The 20,436-nt window shown below is 38.0% G+C and overlaps 1 long non-coding RNA gene across 3 annotated transcripts in view; it reads left to right on the top strand.

Annotated features, from left to right (window-relative positions):
• The window catches only part of LOC115859645 (uncharacterized), a 97,356-nt gene that overhangs the window by 64,834 nt on the left and 12,086 nt on the right, over positions 1 to 20,436 (top strand). For all 3 annotated transcript variants that reach the window (XR_009564571.1, XR_009564570.1, XR_009564567.1), the window contains one exon: positions 16,874 to 17,012. This is a non-coding gene — a long non-coding RNA (uncharacterized lncRNA). The remainder of the gene's footprint in view (positions 1 to 16,873; positions 17,013 to 20,436) is intronic.

The following is a 20,436-nucleotide window of genomic DNA, read 5'->3' as shown; positions in this document are numbered from 1 at the left end:
GATGTGCCCTCACTCCCTCTTGTGAGAGAACCAGAATCACAACTAACTGCTGAACAATCAACAACTGGAAGACACTGGAACTCACCAAAAAAGATACCCCACATCCAAAGACAAAGGAGAAGACACAATGAGACGGTAGGAGGGGCACATTCACAATAAAATCAAATCCCATAACTTCCGGGTTGGTGACTCACCACCTGGAGAACACTTATACCACAGAAGTCCACCCACTGGAGTGGAGGTTCTGAGCCCCACGTCAGGCTTCCAAACCGGGTGGTCCCACAAAAGGAGGAGGAATTCCTAGAGAATCAGACTTTGAAGGCTAGAGGGAGTTGATTGCAAGACTTCAACAGGACTGGGGGAAACAGAGTCTCCACTCTTGGGGGACACACACAAAGTAGTGTGTGCATCAGGACCCAGGAGAAGGAGCAGTGACCCCATAGGAGACTGAACCAGACCTACCTGCTAGTGTTGGAGGGTCTCATGAAGAGGCGGGGGGTGGCTGTGTCTCACTGTGAGGGCAAGGACACTGGCAGCAGAAATTCTGGGAAGTACTCCTTGGCGAGCCCTCCCAGAGTCCACCATTAGCCCCACCAAAGACCACGGGTAGGCTCCAGTGTTGGGTCGCCTCAGGCCAAAAAACCAACAGGGAAGGGACCCAGCTCCACTCATCAGCAGACAAGCGGATTAAAGTTTTACTGAGCTCTGCCCCCCAGAGCAACAGCCAGCTCTACCAACCACCAGTCCCTCCCATCAGGAAACGTGCACAAGCCTCTTAGATAGCCTCATCCACCAGAGGGCAGACAGCAGAAGCAAGAGAACTACAATCCTGCCGCCTGTGGAATTAAAACCACATTCACAGAAAGATAGACAAGATGAAAAGGCAGAGGGCTATATACCAGATGAAGGAACAAGATAAAACCCCAGAAAAACAACTAAATGAAGTGGAGATAGGCAACCTTCCAGAAAAAGAATTCAGAATAATGATAGTGAAGATGATCCAGGACCTCGGAAAAAGAATGGAGACAAAGATGGAGAAGATAAAAGAAATGTCTAACAAAGACCTAGCAGAATTAAAGAACAAACAAACAGAGATAAATAATACAATAACTGAAATGAGAACTACACTAGAAGGAATCAATAGCAGAATAAGTGAGGCAGAAGAACGGATAAGTGACCTGGAAGACAAAATGGGGGAATTCACTGCTGTGGAACAGAATAAAGAAAAAATAATGAAAAGAAATGAAGACAGCCTAAGAGACCTCTGGGAAAACATTAAATGCAACAACATTCACATTATAAGGGTCCCAGAAGGAGAAGAGAGAGAGAAAGGACCCAAGAAAACATTTGAAGAGATTATAGTCAAAAACTTCCCTAACATGGGTAAGGAAATAACCACCCAAGTCCAGGAAGGGCAGAGAGTCCCATACAGGATAAACCCAAGGAGAAACACACTGAGACACATAGTAATCAAATTGGCAAAAACTAAAGATAAAGAAAAATTATGGAAAGCAGCAAAGGAAAAACCAACATGGTATTGGTACAAAAACAGAAATATAGCTCAATGGAACAGGATAGGAAGCCTAGAGATAAACCCACGCCCCTATGGTCAACTAATCTATGACAAAGGAGGCAAGGATATACACTGGAGAAAAGACAGTCTCTTCAATAAGTGGTGCTGGGAAAAACTGTACAGCTACATGTAAAAGAATGAAATTAGAACACTTCCTAACACCATACACAAAAATAAACTCAAAGTGGATTAGACACCTAAATGTAAGACCAGACACTATAAAACTTTTAGAGGAAAACATAGGAAGAACACTCTGACAAAAATCACAGCAAGATCTTTTTTGATCCACCTCCTAGAGTAATGGAAATATAAACAAAAATAAACAAATGGGACCTAATGAAACTTAAAAGCTTTTGCACAGCAAAGGAAACTACAAACAAGATGGAAAGACAACCCTCAGAGCAGGAGAAAATATTTGCAAACGAATCAATGGACAAAGGATTAATCTCCAAAATACGTAAACAGCTCATGCAGCTCAATATTAAAAAAACAAACAACCCTATCCAAAATTGGGCAGAAGACCTAAATAGCCATTTCTCCAAAGAAAACATACAGATGGTCAAGAAGCACATGGAAATCTGCTCAACATCACTAATTATTAGAGAAATGCAAATCAAAACTACAATGAGGTATCACCTCACACCAGTTAGAATGGGAATCATCAGAAAATCTACAAACAATAAATGCTGGAGAGGGTGTGGAGAAAAGGCAACCCTCTTGCACTGTTGATGGGAATGTAAATTGATACAGCCACTATGGAGAACAGTATGGAGGTTCCTTAAAAAACTAAAAATAGAATTACCATATGACCCAGCAATCCCACTACTGGGCATATACCTAGAGAAAACCATAATTCAGAAAGACACATGCACCCCAATGTTCATTGCAGCACTATTTACAATAGCCAGGACATGGAAGCAACCTTAATGCCCATCGACAGACGAATGGATAAAGAAGATGTGGTACATATATACAATGAATAATACTCAGACATAAAGAGGAATGAAACGGGGTCATTTGTAGAGACGTGGATTGATCTAGAGACTGTCATACAGAGTGAAGTAAGTCAAAGAGAAAAACAAATATAGTATATTAGCACATATATGAGGAACCTAGAAAAATGGTCCAGTTGAACCAGTTTGCAGGGCAGAAATTGAGACACAGAAGTAGAGAACAACCGTATGGACACCAAGGGGGAAAGTGGCATGCGGGGTTTGGGGGGAGTGGTGTGATGAGTTGGGAGATTGGAATTGACATGTATACACTAATATGTATAAGATGGATAACTAATGAGAACCTGCTGTGTAAAAAAATAAATAAAATTCAAAAGAAAAAAAAGAATGAAACTGAACCTTTATCTTACACCTTACACAAAAATCAACTTAATATGGATTAAAGACTTAAATATATGTCCTGAAACCATAAAACTCCTAGAAGAAAACATAGGGAAAAAGCTTCTTGGCATTGGTCTGCACAATGATTTTTTGGATATGACACAAAAATCACAGGCAACAAAGGCAAAAATAAACAACTGAGAGTATATCAAACTAAAAATCTATACATCAAAGGAAACAATTAATATGAAGAGGCAACCTACAAAATGGGAAAAAAATATTTGCAAACCATATATCTGATAAGGGATTAGTATACAAAATATTCAAAGAACTCATATAACTCAACAGCAAAAAAACAAATAACCTGGTTGAAAAATAGGCAAAGGACCTGAAGAGACATTTTTCCAAAGAGACACAAAAATGGCTAACAGGTATATGAAAAGTGCTCAATATCACTAATTGTCAGAGAAATGCAAATCAAAACCACAATGAGGACTTCCCTGGTGGCGCAGTGGTTAAGAATCCGCCTGCTAATGCAGGGGACTCGGGTTTGAGCCCTGGTCCGGGAAGATCCCACATGCTGCGGAGCAAGTAAGCCTGTGTGCCACAACTACTGAGCCTGCGGTTACAGCCCGCAAGCCACAACTACTGAGCTCATGTGCCACAACTACTGAAGCCCACACGCCTAGAGCCCATGCTCCACAACAAGAGAAGCCACCACAATGAGAAGCCCACGCACCACAACCAAGAGCAGCTCCTGCTCGCCACAACTAGAGAAAGCCCGTGTGCATCAACAAAGACCCAACACGGCCAAAAATAAATAAATAAATAAATAAATAAATAAATAAAATAAATAAATAAATAAACACAATGAGATACCACCTCACAGGTTTTAGGACAGCTATTATCAAAAGTACTAGAGATAAGCATTGACAAGAATGTAGAGAAGGGGAAAACTTGTGCACTGTTATTGGAAATGTAGATTGATACAGCCATTATGGAAAACAATATGGGTGTTCCTGAGAAAGTTAAAAATAAAACCATTGCATGACCCAGCAATTCCACTTCTGGGTGGGAAATGAAATCAGTCTCTTGAAGAGATATCTGCACTCTCATGTTCATTGCAGCATTATTCACAGTAGCCAAGATATGGAAACAATTTCTGTGTATGAATGAATGAATAAGAAAATTATATATATATATATAGACACTATATATTACATAGTATATATATATATTACTAATATATATATGAATATTATTCAGCCATAAAAAAGGAATCCTGCCATTTGTAACAACACGGCTAAAACTAGAAGGCATTATGCTAAGTGAAATAAGACAGACACAAAAAGACAAATAGTGTATGATCTCACATATATGTGGAATATAAAAAAATCAAATTCATAGAATCAGAGAGTAGACTGGTGGTTGCCAGGGGTTGGGGAAGAGTAGGGAGATGTTGGTCAAAGGGTACAACTTTTCATTTATAAGATGAACAAGTTCTGAGGATCCATTTTACAGCAGGGTGATTATAGTCAATGATACCATAATTTATACTTGAAATTTGCTAAGAGAGTAGATCTTAAGTGTTCTTACCACACACACAAAACAGGTAACTATGCAAGGTGATGGATGTGTTAACTTGGTTGTGGTAATCATTCCACAATGTATAATATCTGAAATCACCACATTGTACACCTTTAAAAAATCATGTTGTATAATTTAAATATACCTCTCCCATTGCGGAGCACAGGCTCCAGACGCGCAGGCTCAGCGGCCATGGCTCACGGGCCCAGCCGCTCCGCGGCATGTGGGATCTTCCCGGACCGGGGCACAAACCCGTGTCCCCTGCATCAGCAGGTGGACTCTCAACCACTGCGCCACCAGGGAAGACCTATACAGAATTTTTATCTGTGGCTCATAACTCAATAAATCTGGAAAATAAATATGTTTGTTTTCTAAGCTATATTCTGCTCTGAGATGACAACTTAGATGTTTTGGTCTTTGCAATACAAATATACTAGGAGACTTTTGATTTGTTTGAAATAGATTCCAATGATCCATTCTAGCTTATTATGGTGAGAAGAATAAAGGGAAATTTCTCTAATTTCCAAGTTTATTTGAGAGATTTCCCTATTGCCTTAGCCTATCCTCTCTCGTCTAAATAGATAGAAAGACAGAATATGTGCGCACAACATAACATTATTTAAATAACCATACTGTCACTGTTCTGAAGTCACCATACTTTAAATGGTTAAAGATACTTGGCTTTGGTTTTGTTAAAACTTATATAAGCCACGTGGCTACATTAACTTTAACAGAAAATTTGAGAAGAGAGGTATTTTAAACAATGTATTTTTACAATGAAAACTGTGTTGATATATTTCCTTATTCATTTTATATAGCAACAATCTTTGGTTCTTTGATAAAATACAATTTAACTTATATTTCCATGCTGGGCATGTATTATAACTTGCTCATTTTGGGAGATAATTTATGTAGCATATTCATATGTGTGTGAAAGAGCATGAGAGAGATAAAAGTGAATCGAACCCTATGAAAATCAAATCTATAAATATTCAAACTTAACAGCTAGATAGTTAAGTCAGATTCACTTAACTGAGAAACTTAGCAGAGGATGGGGTACTACTAATAATAGTACTATTAGTATCATCCTCATTTTACTGATGAGGAAACTGAGACACAGAGAGGTTTATTCAGTACTGCCTCTCAGGGTCTTATCCTTTGAAAAAAAGTGATTCCCTATGAAGTTTCACATGTAAAGGAAAGTGTTACATTGCCACACAAGATATAACACATATATCCTGAAGTGGATATAACCACTTCAGGCAAATTTTTGTTCTAGGCAACTCAGTACAGATACTCCATTGCTTAGTGCCTGATATGCTCTAAATGTCTAAACATCTCTAAATGTCTGTTATAGGATGAATGAGTATAAAAATTTTCTCTTGGACATATACCTGACATTAGGCTAAAAGTGGAAAATATAATTTGCTTTAAAGAAATACATTTTATAAATGACTTATCTATGACAATTATTACAGTAATATTCTAAAAAGTGCCTGTATGCACACCAGAAACTAACACAACATAGTAAATCAACGATACTCCAATAAAATAAATTTTAAAAAAATGTGGCCTGGTCAAGGAATCACTACATTTTCAAAAGTAAATCATTTATTTTCAATCACAGGCCAAAGCAAATGTGTTATTGTCACTTCATGTCTCTCATATAGATATGGCCCCTAAATTATTAGAATATGTGAGCTGTTGAAACCTCAAGGCTTGGTCCCTTAGGAGCCCTGTTCTCTGAGAGCAGGGAGTGTAGTGAAGACCACTTTGGACTGACATTGACATCGTAGCATTGTGGCATATTAGGTGCATGACCATGGAATTCCTCAGTCGTGATCCGAAAATGAGAATAATTATGCCCAGCCATAGGATTGTTTTGTGGGTTAAAGAAAAAGTATATATACTGGCTAACATAAAATAGATTGTATTAACACTCTCAGTTGCAGGCATAAAAGAAACGAAGGAAAGAAGGAAGAGAGGAAGGGAGGGAAGGAGGAAGGAAAAAGGAAAGAAGGAAAGAAGGAAGGAAGGAGGGAAGGAAAAAAATTGGTTAAAATTAAAAAAAATTAATTACCTTTCTTTACCAAGATATTAAGGGTTCAAACAATACTCTCAGGATTTGATCTCAATGCATTTCTTCAGCCTGCTTTTCTTGATACTTGCCTTATTTTGAAAGAAGTTCTTAATGCTGACTCCCAGCAACTCTATATTAACATCTTCCCGATTTCCAATCTAACAGAAAAAAGGGTCAACTCTCCTCAGAAATACCTGCAAAACTCCTGGCCTCACTTTGATTAAATCCACTTTTGCATGTTTCCAGCCCTGAAATAATTGTAGGTCCAGGGAACTTCAATGTTTTGATTGTCCAGACCTAGATCACATACCTAACTCCAGAATCAGGGATGATTTCATCTCCATCCAAAACATAAGGACAGAAGGCACAGGGAACATGGTTCCCCAAAGGAGATGTAGGTAGTGTTATCACAAGAAAGGAGAATGAATGTTGGATGGCAAAATCAGAAAAACAGGGTTTCCCTGGTGGCGCAGTGGTTGAGAGTCCTCCTGCCGATGCAGGCGACACGGATTCATGCCCCGGTCCGGGAAGATCCCACATGCCGCGGAGTTGCTGGGCCTGTGAGCCATGGCCGCTGAGCCTGCGTGTCCGGAGCCTGTGCTCCACAACGGGAGAGGCCACAGCAGTGAGAGGACCACGTACCGCAAAAAAAAAAAAAAAAAAAAAATCAGAAAAACATCTACTACATTGGCATTTAATTAAATGGCAGTTATTATTACTGTAGGCATTTTTAGGCCACTTACAAAATTCTATTAAACCCAATATATAAATAATCACTCTATTTAATAACTTTACCCAGAAAATATATTCATATTTCCAACTTGGGATATTACAATAATCCCCTTCTCTTGCTTCAAGGTGGGCATAGTGAGCAAGAATTTCATAACATACCTATGTGGAACTCTCATTTAACTTTTTGTGTGTTTGTTTGTGTTTTGTTTTTTTGCTTTCAATACTTACTTCTTCATTTAACTTTTCTGAACCTCAGTTTTCTTGTCATTTTCTAGGGAGTAAATCAACCAATTTTCTTTACTTTTGACCTAGGTATCTCTACTCCCTGTAGAATATAACAGATTATTATCTCATAACTTTTCTTCCTTCCTCTGTTCCAGAAGCCAGAACTTTTTCTTTTAGTAACTTTTTTTTTTAACTTTTTTGGTCTAAGTTATTTTTGGTTGTTGTTGTTTAACTGCTAATGACTGTATAGAAACCACCACTTCTGGTTTCTCTTTTTTCACTTTGACTCTAGAGGGAAAGACAGGGTGCATATAGGTGGTAATTGTGGGCTCTGGAGTATGCCAGGAACTGAAGTAAGGTGCATGGGCATCTTGGATGTTGTAACTGTGGAGTGAGTCATCCTAGACTTTTGCAAATAAAGGGGGAGTTAGGAAAGATTGAGGGAGTTATTTCTCAAACAGATGGATCATGGTATTGAGGAATTCTCAATGCATGGGTAATTGTGCCGAAGAGCAGGGGTCTACAAATTTTTCATAACAACCCTGAGGTGTAGGTAGAGCTATTAGTCCCATTTTGCACACAAGAAAACTAAGGAATAGAGAGACTAAAACTAAGGAATAGAGAGACTAAGTCATGGATTAGTCAGGATTCAAATTGCCTAATTCATTATCAAAGCCTAAATGCTTGAAAGTGCAAATCTCTTCACAAACTTCAGGAATTAAGGCACCTACAAGAAATCTAAGTCCTGGGGTGGTTTGAAACTGTATAAATACCTCTGGATCAAAAGTTTATCTTTTTATTTTCCAGATTCCACTTAAATCTCAGTTACTATTTAGCCTCTGGTATCTCCATTAAAAGGTATTTGTAGCTGGATGAAGAAATAAAGCTTTACATGAACAGCTTCCATAACAGCAATAATTATAGTAGTGACCATATACTGAGTAATTACAGTGCACCAGGAATATGGCTATGAGCACTTTATACTTATTATCTCATTTTATCCTCTCCACAACCCAATGAGGTAAACTACCATTATTTTTACTGTAATTATATAATATTGTTATATAATAAAATGCTTAGAGTATATGTACAGTCATTATACGATATTTATATAATAAAAATACAACTCTGGATATGTGACAAGTTGCATAAATATTTACATGAAATCATGAAGGGGTTAATTAGCAATTATCTCTCTGCAGCCTTTAGCCCTTGAAGAGCTCCTGGGAAAAGAAGAGCTGAGCTCTGTCAGAGGTGGTTTCACTTGACTTAGACAGTTTTCTTTCTTCCCAAAATGATTCAGTCTCAGAATTGTTCTTTAATCTTTAATATCTCCATTAAGAAGAGTTTCTGTCAAGTACTTCAAAAGTATACAATGTGAGGGAGCATTGCTGATCCCCTGCTGGTGAGTGAAATAGGGGAGGTAGATTCCTCAGCCAGCCCCTGGATGTGCCCTCAGAAATGCAGGCTGATGTGCAAGCACATGCCAAGAACCCATCTCCTTTCTACCTCGTTACTCTCTTTTCACTGGGTTTCTGTGAGTCCTTTGTAGTCCAACCAGCAAATTACTTTGAGACAAAGGGAAATCCACCACCGGGCCAATCTAGGATAAAATTAGTTCCCTTGCTAAAAAAAATACTTGGGAACCTTTAAATGTTGAACTTGTGGGTCAAAAATTTGGAATTCCTTTCCTCTCAGATTAAAATCTTTTGAATTTTTTTTTGCGGTACGGCCTCTCCCGTTGCGGAGCACAGGCTCCGGACGCACAGGCTCAGCGGCCATGGTTCACGGGCCCAGCCGCTCCGCGGCATGTGGGATCTTCCCGGACCAGGGCACGAACCCGTGTCCCCTGCAGTGGCAAGCGGACTGTCAACCACTGCGCCACCAGGGAAGCCCAATCTCTTGACTTTTTCTGAAGCCATTGCATTAGATTACAGTTTACTTCTCTGCTAATTCGGCAGCTGTGAACTTGGCACCTTTAGGAGGTTGTTCTGTGGTTTAAACAGGGGAGAAAAAAGACTAAGTTGACAAAAATATGGGACCCTCAGTTTGATACTACACTGTTGATGACAGTTGTTTGACTCTTCATAGGCCAGTCATAATGAGACAGGATACTGCATAAGCCAAGACCACACAAAGGAGTGAGGGTAAGTATCAAGAGGGTGTGGAGGAAGTGGGCTACTTCTTCCAACTGTTGTAGTGTCATCTCTTGCCTTTTAAAATATCAGTTAAAGTACACGAAGCCCTGATATATTCAGGGACAGCAGTAACAACCAAAAACTTAGGTTTATTGAAAATGCATTACTTTTTCAGCTTTGTTCTTTCATAGGGACTTGCCCTCTCCACCAAGCTCTCTTTCTCTTTATTTTTTTCTCAAATATTATTTCATGTCATTGTGTCTGGCTTAGTCTATTGGAAAATCCTATGTTCTCTGTAATTTAAGTTTTAAACAACATGTGATTTACCCTGTTATTAAAAAAAAAAATTCAGCTGCCTTCTCTGAGTGGAAGACTGTCTAGTATTCTTAATATTCTTCTATAGAAATTGTGATAAAGGAACAGATAAACCTAAGTAAATCCAGTGTGTAGAGCTCCTTTAAAATGTAGGACCTTGTCAATGGGTTAAAAAGTAAAAGTTGGTTTTGTTCTAAATATCCTTGCTGGGGCCCATTATGCATAATAAGGGGCCACAGCCCATTTGCAAGGCTTCTGAATGAACTCCATTCATTCTGTACTTGGAAATGTTTCTTCAGGCACAAAGAGAAACAATAGTTATAACCTAATTTCTTTGGCACCAATATCAGCAGAGGAAAAGCCAAAAGATCATTATGAAAACTCTAGTAACTTCTCTTGGTGATTATATACTTCTGTATTCATTGATCATATTTGTGTATTCAAATAAACACCTTTTTAAAAGATTATAAAGTAGTTTGGCAATGCTGTAATATCACATTTCATGCACTGAGTGACATTTAAAAAATGGAATGCTTCAAAGTAATTTGCTTATTACAGTTACTAAAGTTTATAAAAAACACACTAACATGCATCCCAAGTCTTTAAGGGAAAAGACTTTGTGTTTTCAATTACTGTATTTTAAAATCTGATTAGAATTCAAACCACAATTTTGTTAAGTAAATCCACTAATCAGTTTCCACATTTACCTGTAGAAGTCAGTGGAGGGTGTACATCTGGAAGTAGCAGTCGTGGTACAGTGCCTATTAATACCATTTCCAAGTGAACTTTCTTAAGTGCATGTCTGATCTGAGCATGTCACCCCTTGCTCGGTACCATTTGTGGACTTCCCATTGCCCTTGAAGGGAAAGCCCACATCCCACATGACTTACAAAGTCTTCTTTCAGGCTTCTGGCTTTTGCCTACCTGCCTTTTCAGCCTCATCTCCTACCATCCTTCCCTCAGTGAACTCTATTCAGTGGACTTGGCTCTTTCTTCCACATAACGTTGTTTCTGCCTGTTCTTGCCTGGAGCTCTCTCCTTCCCGACCCTGTTTCCCCATTTTAATCTGACCAACCCTTACTAACTCTTGAAGTCTTTACTTTTTCTGGAAGATTTTTAGTTGTCTTAAATAACTAATTAATTGAAAGTACAGTGTATTTGAGGCGGATCGTGTGGGGATTCATTGTTGAATGATAGTTTGGAACCAGATTGTGAAGGACTTTCTAAACTGTGCTTTCAAGATTTTGAACAGGAAAATGATGTCAGCTTTATGTTTTAAAAGTTTGAAGGATGGTTTAACATACCCACGTAATTAATGGTCACTGAACTAGGAAATAGCACACTAATCCTTTTGATGATCCCGTCTTCGGTTTCTCCCAAGCACTGTGAAAAATCACTTGCTCTGATTGCATTCTTGGAGACCCTGCTAATTCATTATTGAAAAATACCAGCTGCCAGTATTTGGCATTATGTTGTCACTTACTTGGTGAGTGATGCTAAATACAATGTTAACGAAAACTCGAATACCGTTGAATATTTAATAATATATAGTGAAGTAGTTTTAAGAGTGCATGCTCTAGAGAGATCTGGTTTAAAATTCTTGCTATACCACTTACCAGCAACAATGGATGTGGACAAGCTATTTAGACAACTTATTTAGCAAAAGAAACTCCAAATGAGGGGTGGAGAGATGGGGCAAGGAAGATAAACCCTAAAGCAGTTTGCCAAGCATGACATTTCTTTGAATTTGAGAGTGTCTTTTAAAAATCCAAGTGAATCTTGCTTTCTCTTCTAACACATTTCTGTTTATTTTAACATAAAAATATTTTTAAGTTGGGGAAAGGGATTAAGTTTGTTGGTGGTTATTGCTTCAAATTTTCTGCACAGTTATTTCTCCAAAACAACACACTATGCTTATCCTATGGCTTGAAACATGTGAAAAACAGACTAAAGGAATTACCAGAAATGTAATTATAAAATCTCATTAGTGCAGAAGTTCTGCATTAATCTTCAGCCACTGATCTACAGTGTTCACTCTAAGACTACGGTATTCTAGGCAAGTTTTTAAAAAATCCAGCTCAATAATGTTACAAAATAAACTCAGCATTTCCCTCCCTCACCATCCCTAAAGCCAGATTATCCTAATTTTCCTGGCTTCACCATTTTTCCAGTTACTCTTATAGAAACCTCAGGAAGCACACTGGCTTATCTCTTTTTCTTATCTCCTCCCAAATACTTTGGTTAAACATTTTAGTCTTTCTCCACAGAATACACCTTATACATACAATTCTTTTTTTTTTATTTTTATTTTATTTATTTATTTTTGGCTGCGTTGGGATTTTGTTGCTGCGTGCAGGCTCTCTCTAGCTGCGGTGAGCCGGGGGCCATTCTTCTTTGTGATGCATAGGCTTCTCATTGCGGTGGCTTCTCTTGTTGCAGAGCACAGGCTCTAGGCGCACGGACTTCAGTAGTTGTGGCCCGTGGGCTCTAGAGCGCAGGCTCAGTAGTTGTGGTGCACGGGCTTAGTTGCTCCGCAGCACGTGCGATCTTCCCAGACCAGGGCTCAAACCGTGTCCCGTGCATTGGCAGGCGGATTCTTAACCACTGTGCCACAAGGCAAGCCCCGTATAATTCTTTTGATTACTGGTTTTTCTTTTATGTTCTGCAGTCAGCTGTCCAGTTTTTTTTTTACTTTTTGCTGGACTGTCGCTTAGATCAGAACAAGTTTCCTCCATTCATTCTTTTTCCCTTTTCATTTAGCCTATGTAGCCAATTCCTTCATTGTCTCATCAGCAAATACAAAATTAAGTATTTATTTTCAAGACAGGCCTTCCTCCACCGTATTATGTTGACCTTCCTTTCCAATGTAATCTTTTCCTACTCTCCTATATGGTCCATACTCTACAGCCAAACTGAACTGTCTACTCTTCCCCAAGCACCCTCCAGCTCTCTTGTCTCCAAACCTCAGCACCAACTATTTCCGCAGCCTCTCATTATTGTGTCCATTTTCAAAGCCTATCTCACAAGGCTTCCTCCACCATAAATCCTTGAGTGATCATTCCAACTGAATGTATAGGGTTTCTTTCTCCTCTTGTTTATTCATTCATGGAACAAATATTTATCAAATGTCTTAGGTGTATCAAATGAGAAAACAGCGCTGGGGATTTAGCAATGACTGGGACAGAATTGGAACCCACCCTAGTGGAGGATATAATCTAACATAAAAGAAGACTTGATAACTAATTTCAGGTGTCAAGGGTTTTACAAGGGTCTGTACAGCATGTTTAAAAGGGTGTAACTTAAACTGAGAGTCAAGTATGGTTTCCCTGGGATGAGGTGCAGAAAGATATCTGGAGAATGAAGAACTAGCTAGGCAAAGTGGGAGGGGATTAAAGGAATTTGGGGACATGAAAGAGTGTTCTAGGCAGAGCAAACAACATATGCAAAGGCCATGAAGTGGGAATGAGCATGGCACTTTTGAAGAACTGAGGGAAGGCCAGTATGGATAGCCAAATGGATGTAACATGAATAATTGAATAGGAGAAATTGAGATATTAGCAAAAAAGGGATTAATAACACAGGGGCTCTAAAATGGATTGGAACTGAAGAAAGGAGAGAAGGTAGAGAAAAACAGGGAGGGAGTGGAAGAAACAATGCTTGGAGACTCGGATGAGACTGAAGAAAAAAGATAGTGATAAAAGTTAAAGGATGGAACATTTTGGTCAGTGAGTCCCATATCTCATTTCTCATTAAACCTTGTAATACATGCTCACTTCCTGTATTCTGTCATATTTTATAATTATTTATATAATTGTCTTATTCTTGATACTAAATTATATTACCTGGGTTCTTATTATAGGTTAATAGTAATTATTAATAATATGGGTCAGTATTTACAAGTAAAGATTTTTTGCTGCTGTACTCATTTCTTTCTTTGATCATTAAATAGAGGTTTCTTCCCCTCCATTTTATGTTCAAACTCATCTTTTATGTTATTTGGCAAATACTGAATGCCACTTGGTGCATGACATTTTAGCAGGCCTAAAGAAAGGCATCAAAACCAAAAAACAAACTACTACAAAACAATTTTTGAGTGAATAAATGAAGGTATTTTCTTGAGTCCCCTTAATCTTTCAAAATGTAGGAAGTGTTAGTATGTCTAGGTCCATTCACAGAATTGGAAAGAAAATGGGAACTCAAAGGGGACAGAAAATTAGTGGTAGGATTCAGTAGATCAGATTTCCAGCTTCTTAGCACCCTTGATTTTTAGCCTAGTTATCAAACTTTTCTTCATTTCTTCACTAAGAATTCCTTTTGTTCTAGTAGGATTGCTTCAGTTTATGAAAATGAGTGTATATATTATGCCATTTTCAGAAATGAGTCATTAAGTCTATTATAACCTAAACAAGTGAAATAAAGTACTTTTCACTTAAAGTGTCTTTTTTTTTAACCATTTTTAAAAATTGAAGGATAGTTAATTTATAATGTTAAGTTAGCTTCAGGTGTACAGTAAAGTGATTCAGTTATATATATATACATATATGTATATGTATATATGTACATAATAATAATATATGTGTATATATATATATTCTTCATATTCTTTGCCATTATAGGTTATTACAAGACACTGAATATAGTTCCATGTATTATACAGTAGGTCTTTGTTGTTTATCTATTTTACACATAGTAATGTGTATATGTTAATCCCAACTTCTAATTTATTCCCCCTGCCACTATCCACTCTGGTAACCAAAATTTGTGTTTTATTTTGGTAAGTCTATTTCTATTTCATAAATAAGTTCATTTATATAATTTTTTTAAGATTCCACATATAAGTGATATCATATGATATTTGTCTTTCTCTGTCTGACTTTACTTAATATGATAATCTCTAGGTCCCTCCATGTTGCTGCAAATGGCATTATTTCATTCTTTTTTATGGCTGAGTAATATTCCACTGTGCATATATAACACATCCTCTTTATCCATTCATCTGTTGATGGACACTTAGGTTGCTTCCATGTCTTGGCTATTGTAAATAGTGCTGCTATGAACATTGAGGTGTGTGTATCTTTTCGAATTAGAGTTTTCTCCAGATATATAATCAGGAGTAGGATTGCAGGATCATATAATACCTCTATTAGTTTTTTAAGTAACTTCCATACTGTTCTCCATAGTGGCTGTACCAATTTACAGTCCCACCAACAATGTAGGAGGGTTTCTTTTTCTCCATACTCTCTCCAGCATCATTATGTGTAGACTTTTTAATGTTGGGCATTCTGACTAGTATGAGCTGATACCTCATTGCAGTTTTGATTTGCATTTCTCTAATAATTCATGATATTGAGCATCTTTTCATGTGCCTGTTGGCCACCTGTATGTTTTCTTTGGAGAAATGTCTATTCAGGTCTTCTGCCTATTTTTTGATTAGGTTATCTTTTTTTTTTTTAATTAAGCTTATGAGCTCTTTGTATATTTTGGAAATTAATCCCTTGTCAGTAGCATAGCTTGCAAATATTTTCTCCCAGTCCATAGTTGCCTTTTCATTTTGTTTATGGTTTCCTTTGCTGAGAAAAAGCTTTCAAGTTTAATTAGGTCCCATTTATTTTTGTTAGTTACTTAGTTTGTTTGTTTTTATTTCCATTACTCTAGGAGCTGGATCCAAAAAAAATTGCTGCGATTTATGTCAAAGAGTGTTCTGCCTATATTTTCCTCTAAGAGGTTTATAGTAGTCTTACATTTAGTTCTTTAATCCATCCTGAGTTTATTTTTGTATATGATGTTAGAAAATATTCTAATTTCATTCTTTTACACGTAGTTGTCCAATTTTCCCAGCACCGCTTATTGAAGAGACTGTTTTTTATCCATTTTATATTCTTTCCTTCTTTGTTATAGATTAGTTGACCATAGGTGTGTGAGTTTATTTCTGGGCTTTCTACCCTGTTCCACTGATCTATATTTCTGTTTTTGTATCAGTACCATACTGTTTTGATTACTGTAGCTTTGTAGTATAGTTTGAAGTCAGGGCGTGTGATTCATCCAACTCCATTCTTCTTTCTCAAGATTGTTTTGACTACTTGGGGTTCTCTTGTGGTTTTGTACAAATTAAAAATTTTTTTGTTCCAGTTCTGTGAAAAATACCATTGGTAATTTGATAGGGATTGCATTGAATCTGTAAATTGCCTTGGGTAGTATGGTAAAGTGTCTCTTTTAATTACATCTTTGTATTTCTCCTACATTTCCATTGAGTCTGATGTCTATTTTCTTTGTATATTTACCTTACTTGGATACAGGCAGGATGTTCCCCATTATTTATTTAGTTAAAAAAATTATTTTTGGCTGCATTGGATCTTCATTGCTATGTGCAGGCTTTCTCTACTAGCGGCAAGCAGGGGCTAATTTTTGTTGCAGGGTGCAGGTTTCTCATTGCAGGGCTTCTCTTGTTGTGCAGCACAGGCTCTAGGCACACAGGCTTCTGTAGTTGCAGCACGTGGGCTCAGTAATGTTGGCTCATGGGCTCCAGAGTGCAGGCTCAGTAATTGTGACACATGGGCTTAGTTGTTCCATGGCATGTGGGATCTTCCCGGACCAGGGATTGAACCCGTGTCCCATGCATTGGGGATCGAACTCGTGTCTCGTGCATTGGCAGGCAGATTCTTAACCACTGCACCACCAGGGAAGTCCCCAGATGTCCCTTTTTTTTCAGTTACATGTTAAATAAACTTACCATATGTTCATTTTCAACTTCATGTTTTAAAAAGATTTTAATTACACAAAGAAGTCATCCACATGACATTAGGGACCCAAAGTTAATGGGAAACAATAGTAAAAATGTAACCCTCCTAAAATATTAGTGATCATCATCTTCCTTTTTTTGTTTTCCTAGGTACACCCTAAGGGTGGTTATTGCGATGAAGCTGTGATATACGCACTGAAAGAATGTGATGCTCATCATATTGGTATGGCCAAAACACATGGGTATGAAGGTCTCTTGGGAGAAGCCATCCAGGACAGTGCCATGAAATGTGAGGATCTCTGAATCATCACAAAATTTTAGCTCAGTAACTATGGCTTTGAAAACACTGTACAGTCCTGTCTGAAATCCTGTGGCTTGGAGTACATAGGTGTGCACTGTAGACGTCATTGGTCATTATCATCTTCTTAGAGATTCAACCATTCTTTTATGTATTTCTGGAGGATTAAATAATTTTGGATGTAGTGTGACTCTGAGCATGGCAGATGTCAGAAGAAATATTGTTACGTGTTTGTAAAGAAATAAATTTTATTGTGCTTTGAAATCCCTTTTGATGTTTTCTTATACAACTCCCAGTAACTTAGTTACAAAGTCAACTGTCTCAGATGTGATGTCTTAGCCCTTGCTCAGCTTTTTATGAATTCTTTTGCTATTTTATAATCTTTTGATTCATGTCCGTCCTTAAGTAATCTTTTGTCTTTTTTTCCCATGTATTTACTTTTTATTGACTTTGTTAATGTTACAGAGTTTTTGCACTGCCAAACCATGCCTGAGAATTCAGAGAAAGAAATGTTACAATGGACAGCCTCATCCACCCATCATACAGCATATTAAAACTTGATTCATGTGCATTTTGATAATTTCACAATCTTTTAAAAAGTTGTATCAAGGGTTGGAATTTTTAAATCTCCTGCAGGTCTTCAGATTTCTGTTCCATTAAGTAACATTTCCAGATATTCATCTCAGTTCTTTCCTTAATAATGTAACCCCCAAAAAAATTTTGCTGGAAAAAATGCATACTTTTCAGGGGAAATATGTGGCTCAAGGTCGAAGAGATTATTTGTTAAAAGATTTTTAGTTCCCAAATGAACTCTTCAGATTAACCAAGAATCCTTTGTTTCTCAATCATCCAACCTCTCCTTGGCTGGCTCAGCAAGTACCCAAGTACATCAGAACGTAGACATCCTGCCTGCCTTCAAATAATGCCAACGTTATTGCCCAGATATGGTTCGCAGGTCCTGTCAGATGACTCTGTAACCCTCCTAGGAGTGTGATTCCTGCATCAACACTTTTATCAACTCTGAACTCCTAGAGGAAAATGCTCCTGCATCAGGATAGTTTTACTCACCCATTTGCTTCACTCTTGCCAGTAGCAAGTCTGCAACTCTTACACTTGGCAAAGGGATTTTATTATAGAGAAACCCAGACTCTGCATCAAGTGGTCACATGCCACTTTGAAATATTTCTATTAAACCGAAGATACAAAACTAGAAAATTACCAGACTATCTCATTAGATGGAAAGACTTTTCAGTAATCCTGGGTAGCGTCCTGATGTCCTTTTTCAGGACTAAAAATTACTGTATAGTTTAAGCTGTAATTATTAAAAACAGAAGGGCTACCTCACCTGTCTTTTGCCCCGACTCTCCAAATGAACAATGTAAAGAGACACACCAGAAGGTTGACGACAGAGCTAGGCTAGGACAATCACTGCATCTACAGAATGTCTAACACCTTAAACATTTGGGCACAAGTGCATCTGGAATTCTTGTCAGAGATCATGCAAGATCCATGAAACTTCAGTGGGTTTTAGGTTGAGGCTCTGCTCTCACTGCCTTGAATTTATAAGGACACATCCGTGACTCCCTTGGCCTGAGCAGAAACCATACTCTTTCCACCACAGTTTACTATACAACTTAGACCTGATTAGAGGAGGCTTCCGCATCACCTGAAGTAGAGCCCCCTGCACCTACTGCCCTTTACATCAAAGGCCATTTGTTTCTACTCTAGGGATTGACATATTCATGAGACATTTCACAATTCTAATGCATGTTTCAGGTTACTTAGCCAAGCAATATGCTCTGTCAAAGAACTATTCCAAGTCAAAGCAAAAAAAAACCCCCAAAACCAAAAAAATCCTTAATATGGAACACAGAAAGAGCACTACCCGAATAAAAAATTACTAAAAGAAATAAGATTATGCCCCCCCCCACTTTCCCACTTGGTGACCCGAGTTTGGTTGAATTTAATTTGTGTTTACCTCAGAATACAACCCAAAGTTTAAATTATAAATCACAGCCCTACACAGATTATCTGGACACATCAGTTCTTTTGAGAGCAGCATGTTCCAGAAAGTCTAATACAGCCATGGTGTACTACAGAGTATTCCTTATGGATGGGGCACAGGACAGGTTAATTAAGGTCACTTAAATCTTCATCTTTTACAGCAGATCAGAACCCAGATGGCTGACTTTCTGCAGGATTTCTGATAGGAATCCAGGAGAGCTGGTTTCAAGTTTCTCATCAGCACTTAAAAGCTGTAACCTTCTTATCCAGACATTGTGATCCACATGAAGTTCACAATGAGTGCAGCAAATCTGAGGTAGTCAACCCTTACGAAGGCTCAGTATCTGAACATAAAAAGATTTTGAAATGACCACTGGCTGCAGTTTTTTTTTTTTTTTGTATTTGTAGAGTAATTATGAAAGAACACTGCTGAATCTAGTTCACACATTTATATAACAATGAAAATCCCCCTAAATCCAATACACATAAAGAGCAGTGGTGACACTTTAAACTTCCATAGTGCAGTAGGGCTGATCCCGTATACCGAGCGGTCTGCATCCGTTGTAGATCCAGCAGAGATCAGGTAGATGATGGAAGGCTGTCCGTGGTGGTTAGCTGTGGTCTAGTTACCTTAGAAGGGTTAGCAAACACCATTCCTTAATTGTACTGTGTGGCTGCTTTTCTGATTCTCAAGCACAGCATGCTGGTTGTCTAGCTGAAGTTTAAGGGCCTGGTTTTTTGAAACCTCATCCCTACCTCTAGTTTTGTGTCTTACTACTTCAAAGCTCTTCTCCATTTCTTTATCCCTAAGGGAAAAGAAATGTGATCAGTAAATATTTCTTCTTCACTAGGTTGTTTTGAAAATATCCTTCCTTGAATTAAAAAAAAAAGCCACCCCTTAGAAAAATCTTGAGGAAGGGACAGGAGGGGGAAACTGGTTTATAAATCCTTATCAAAACCATTTTTTAAGGCTTCAGTTGAACAGAAAATATAGAATACTGTACTGAAGCACTACAGTCCTATTTTCTGTGGTAGCAAATCTGCTGAATACTATTAACTGAAAACCTATTTTGGGACCGACTTCAAGGCAACTGGAAAGTTAACAAGCTGTATAATGACATGGTGATTCCTTCTAAGACTCACTTTTAGCAAATAATAGACAATACATATCTCTTTCTTTATGCATAAAGTAAGGACAACAATTTCCTCATTCAAGTAAAGTTCTACTCATTATTCAAAGACCTCTCCACACTTCTACTTTATGGGAGTGGATCAGATAAAGATGAGTGTGGTGAATCACTGTAGGACAGAGCTGAGGAACAGGTCAAAGTGGAGGTTTAAGTTCAAGCCAGCTGTGCTCTCAAAGAGGCAAAAAGTCTGGGACTTAATTTAAAAGCCACCCTGAAAAATT

This window comes from Globicephala melas, chromosome 1 (assembly GCF_963455315.2).
Source record: "Globicephala melas chromosome 1, mGloMel1.2, whole genome shotgun sequence".
Lineage (NCBI taxonomy): Eukaryota > Metazoa > Chordata > Mammalia > Artiodactyla > Delphinidae > Globicephala > Globicephala melas.
The sequence above is the reverse complement of the archived record's forward strand: the minus strand, read 5'-3'. Positions and strand labels throughout refer to the sequence as shown.